This window comes from Maylandia zebra, linkage group LG20, assembly GCF_041146795.1.
Source record: "Maylandia zebra isolate NMK-2024a linkage group LG20, Mzebra_GT3a, whole genome shotgun sequence".
NCBI lineage: Eukaryota > Metazoa > Chordata > Actinopteri > Cichliformes > Cichlidae > Maylandia > Maylandia zebra.
The window spans coordinates 29,818,977-29,824,976 of record NC_135186.1 but is presented as its reverse complement, the minus strand read 5'-3'; positions in this window follow the sequence as shown (position 1 = coordinate 29,824,976).

Below are 6,000 nucleotides of genomic sequence, written 5' to 3'. Positions count from 1 at the left end.
TCTGCCTACAGGAGGGACGTTGAACATTTGGTGTCCTGGTGCAGCCACAACAACCTGGTGCTGAATGCCCATTCGGACCAAAACCTCTCGCCATAAGAACAGTTTCTTCCCTTCTGCTGTTGAACTCGTGAACAATGGCCATATGACTGTTCGCACCACAAACACATGACCCTATACTGTGTTCTCTGCATCTGTTCAATTTTTGCACTGATCATCACCTGCATTCATGTATATATCTATCTGCTTAGCACTTTTAATTTACATTTTTATTTAAGTGTTGTCTTACAGTATGTTTTGCACTAAGTACCGCAGCAATTTCCTAATGTTGTAAACCTGCTCGACATTTGGCAATAAAACCCTTTCTGATTCTGAAGGGGGCTACAAAACAAGTTTTTCGCAGTCAAAGAGCCACAAAAAAGCCATTGGAGGAGAAGAAAAGGATAAAAACCACAAGACAGTAGATCAGGTGAAACCTGGACTTTAGTCTGATATGTTCAAACATAAGCAGACAAACCAGAGCAAGACAGCCACAGCTTCCAATCTCTGCAACTCAATGACATCTAGAGTGTAAAAATTTGACTTTTTATTGTAGTTTGACTAGGAAACATTGTGCAATTCGTTAAGAACAGGAGAGTGATTGAGCTTCATCTGAGCCAAAGGTCTGAATCGTTATCAGTTTTAAAGCCCTTGTTATGACAAACCACAGTGAAGCAAGAGTTAGTTAACAATGGGCTTGAACTTCGTCAGACAAACAGAACAGAAAAAACTTAAACATTTGTTTTTAGAGAATATTATTCATCTATTTTACCAAGCTGAGATCAGAATGAGATCAACTTGGTTTCCATGTGGCCACTAATTTAAAATGAGTTTGACCCCATTTGTTGTCCTAAAAGCTGATACCGCCCACGTGAAGTCATATTTAGTAGTATTTAAATGAAACAATTTGAATGGGAAAAGAGCAGGAGTTCCTCGTATTCTTTTCCTTGCCCCGGGATATTTACAGTACGTCACCTTTTCTCAGCACTGAGTCTGGAACAAAGCTAATTTATTTCAATTTATGTTTCCAGAAGGCGTGTAAATATTGATTTGGTGATAGATGTCCAACCAAAGTACGAGAACATGTTATAATCAATAATGTTTTATTGCTAATCAATAGCAACACATGTGGGATGGAAATGGTGAAATGAAAGCCATTTCTTTGCACATTTACAGGTGTTACATTCTCTAATATATACTGAGCCATTTTTCAAAGGGGTGGGGTGGGGATGGGGGTAACTTAATGCAATATATTCAGTTTTAGAATTCATATTCAATGTTAATTGTAGCTAGGCTCAAAGTGTGTTCACGCTAGTTTATTTTTTATAAACAACATTTTCATATGCAAAACTAGGGTGGCAATAGGGGTGGCAAGAGGTTGTTTTAGGGCCACCCCATGCCTCCACAGTAGAGCTGCCCCTGCAGCAACAGCAGGATTGTGTTAAAGGAGAACAGTTTGGAAAAGAACTGTGATAAGAGATGCAGTGAATCAAATTAAGCAACTACAAAATTGTATATTTTCATCTGTTTTAATAACAATAAGTCTCATAAAGTTAATCCAGATATTGTCATTAAGAGAAAACTTAGACAAGCAGATGACCCCCTAATAGCAAGCACTTGGTGACAATGGGAAGGGAAAACTCCCTTTTAACAGGAAGAAACCTCGACAAGAGCCAGGCTCAGAGAGGGGCAGCCACCTACTACGACTGGTGAGGGGAGGGAAACAGGACAAAAGACACACTGTGGAAGAGAGCCAGAGTAATAATAACTAATAATTAAATGCAAAATGGTAGGTAAACACATAGTGAGTGGAAAAAGGGTGAGTGAAGTGCAGCATGGGAAACCACAGCAACCTAGGCCTATTGAAGCATAACTAAGGGAGGATTCAGGGTCAGCTGATCCTGCCCTAACTCTATGCTTTATCAAAAAAGCAAAGTTTTAAGCCCAATATTAAAAGCCACATTATCTGTCAAACACAGTGTAAGCAATATTCCAGCACAGACATGCAAAGCTGCGAGCAGAACAGGGTCACTAGTGTTTATCTCACTAGCTGGGACCACATCCTCAGTGACGATGATCGACGATGGATGAGGAACCGTGCACTGGTAAATGGTAAATGGCCTGTATTTGTATAGCGCTTTACTTAGTCCCTAAGGACCCCAAAGCGCTTTACACTACATCCAGTCATTTACCCATTCCCCATGTACTAACGAGAAGTGGATGAAAGAAAGATTAGAAGAAAGAAGAAAAAAGGGGCGGGAGAAGGGTGGGGCATGAAAATGAGAACAGCAGGTATTGGTGAAGGGGCTTATAGAGCCTGAGGCCGGAAGGGGCGTGAATGAGGTGTGATCCCGCTCCTGAAATTCAGATAATATCTCCACTTATGATGTGACTGTTCATGGAAGGATGAATTGTGAAAAGTCCTCTCTGCTCAGATTCAGCCAATGCTCTAAAACTGCAAATGGATAATGCAAAGTGCAAAGGCAGTCTAAGAGCGATCAATCTAATTTCTCTCAAAGCAGAGAACTTAGATATTTTTCTGTGGCCAAGTCAGTCACCTGATCTCAACCCAACAGAGTTTGCTTTTCAGTTACTGAAGATGAACCTAAAGGCAGAGAGGCCCATAAACAATTTAGGGCTGGCAAAGCATCTCAAAGGAGGACACAGAAGAATTGGTGGTTTTCCAGTCTTCAGACAGTTATTGACTTCAAAACCATGACTTAAAATTATATTAGCTTGCTGAATTACTTTTGAGGTTCTGAAAATGAGGAACTTAATATAAGGAACTGAATATGAACTTCTTTATGAATAATTCCTAAAGAGTTGAAAATGAAATTAAATACGGTTGAACACCTGCACATCAAATTACATCCTCTTTGTATGGAGGCTTGTATGGTGACTTTGAACCTAATGGTACCCCTTTCTTTTTCGCTATTTTGCAACTTCTGATCATTTTTACTCTGTTCATTAGCATCATCACAATTAATCCTAAAACAGTGACTCTGGTTAGTTGTATGCTCCCCAGTCTGAAGCCTGGAAGGAGACACGAAGCAGTGAACTCCCAGTGAGAAACAAGGCAGCAACCAAAAGTAACTTCAGGTGCCAGTGCATCGAAGACTGTATCACAAGATGAACTGATCTTGTCACTCCAACATGTCAGCATGTAGCTGATAGAGCTGGTGACTGCAACCTACCATAAAAAAAGAAAAGAAAAGAGTAAAACCAGAGACAAAGACGATTTTAACTGATAGCATTGATTACTTTGCCAGTTCTGTTGGTTACAGTAATTGTGAAATTAAAAATTGTGATACATATGACAATTTTGTATGACAAATTTAATTTTACTTGTTGCTACAGATGAAAAAATAAACATTCAGGATGTTTAAGTTAAATTCAGTATTTACAACTGTGGTACTTTCCGGTTTTTAATTCTACTTTTAAATCTAATACATTTTGATTCTTCACATAAAGACCCTTCTTGTTCAAAAGTTTTAACACAGTCCAACTTCTCAACTAAGGAACGGATCTTTTTCCACTTTTTGACATAACATAACACCCTCCCTCCCTGTGATGTCTTTAAATAAACTGGCAGCCTTGAAATAATCACATATGTATCTGATGCACAACCACGACAATGAGCACAGGGTACTACTAAAAATCTGAAGATTTCTTCCATGCTGAGATAAAATCACTTTCTAAAAATACTCATAAAATCTCAGATACGAACACCCGCGGTATTAAGAAATCAGAGAGCATCTGAAGAGCTATTTATAATACTGGCTCAGTTCAGTTTACCTCCTTTTTTTTAAAAGACACTTTATGTCACATAACGTGTTATTTAAATAGACAGCATGGGCTCCTACTAGCAGTTATTCGTTGATAATACACAATTACATCATTGGCTGGTTTAAAAAGGGCACCGTGACATTTAAGCCTGCTTAGTGGCAAGGTTATAAGATCTATATCAATACAAGCATCTTCATGTTCCACCTTAAGTGGTCATACAAGTAGTAACACAACTATAAGCAGCTCTTGTAGCTCATTGAAACATATTGGTGTTAATATATAGAACAGAGGTCCCGCAGACTGGGTACAGATGCATGAAAAATAAAAGGAAAAAACAGCATCAAGTTTCTTAGTCAGGTGTTGACACCGTGTCTTGCTTGATCAGCTTCAATGATCCTTGGCATGGATTCTACAACTGAAAATTACTGGTAGGGATTGGGGATTGTACAACAATCCTAAAAAAGAAATTCCCGTATTTGGTATTTTGATGACGGTTGTCATCAAAAGGTCAATCATATTTAATTAAGTTGATGTTAGCTAAAATGGTTAACATCAATTTAATATTTATCAGATGATTGGTGAATGTCCATGGATGGAGTTAATGTCATTCTGTAGGATACCAATCCCAGAAATACAGAAATATAACAAATTTGGTCACGTACTATAAACTTTTTATTGCTTTGTAGAGATGCTTTCCTCTAATAGGACCGGAAAACCTTAGAACAAAATGTTCCCTCACTGCTTAATAGAGAGATCACTTCACCTTAGAGGTGAAGGGTTCACGTTTTTTTCTTTACTCAGTCACCTGTTCTTACAGATGGTCACAGAGCAGTTTAGCGCCCCCGTGAACATTTCTAATAATAGCCAAAACTAAAATAGACAGTCATCACATGAAATCAATAATGCCACTTAGATATGACAGAGTGGGCTGGCATGCTGCCCCTCACACTTGGATTATCGTGACACTTGCAACTAAGCTCACTCTTATGCGGCAGCTTTGGATGCATGACAAAGTTAATGTCAAGAGAGAAATGTTCTTTATACCCGGAAAAGCCACATGTTAAACATGTCCGACAAGAGAAGATCATTGAATCGATGTGTGATAATGAAGTCAAAGTGACAGAACGTAAAGAGAAAGAATGAATGTAGAAAGTTGACAAATAGCGCCATCCAGAGGTCAGAAAATGACAGTTAATACACAGCTGTGCTCAGACTGATCTTGGGTATGAATGTTACTCTGGCCTTTTAATGGTTCTGCATAATCCACACAGGATCAAATATTTACGTATATTCACTTTAATCTTTTAATACATGATGAGGGCCAAAGCACATTATCTTCTAGTTACTGATCATGATTGACTACAACTGGTAGTTTCTTTTTGCCAGAATAAAAAGGATTTGTTTGACAGCACTTACTGGATTGACCAATACCCAGCACAATGTGAAAGTCCAAGGAATTCAGTTAACATCTAAGGACAATTGTAGATTTACACGAGTTGGGAAGGCCGTTTCTAAACAGTTCAAACTTGTCCTCAGGATCTCCTTACCTGGATGATTGAGCATGTTCAGACAACTGTATGCAAGTTCAGGAACAACCCAGGAATCACTCAGAGTGAAGCCTGCCATGAACTGGAAACCAGTATCACAGTTTACCATTGTCATGGTCTAAGAAGGTGCTGGCCAAGAAAGACACCCCTGCTCCAAAACTGACACCTTCAAACTCGACTGAAATTTCCAGCTGTCCACGTGGATTAGCCTTCTGGAGAAAAGTTTTATGGTTGGATTAGACAAAGGCAGAACTATCTAGCCACAATGACAAGAAGCATGATTGAAGGAGTAAAGGTGAGGCTCTGGGGATGGTTTACAGTCACTGGTGCATTATGAAAAGTGGAAAGAGTAATAGAGGATGACGTGTACCTACAAATTCAACTTCACCTCAAACCAACAGCTAGACCAGTTGAAACCTAAAAACAATTAGGTTTTTACTTCAGTTAATTTTATTTTCAAGCGTTTATGAGCCCTGATCCACAGGATATTTAAGGGCTAAAAAACCCAAACATTTTACCTCTATTAAAAATTACAACCACATCCAACCACTCCACACAAAGGCCCAGCAGGACTTTGCAAACCTCTTAAGTCATGTCAAACTGGTTTCTTGAACTTGATAGCAAGTTCACT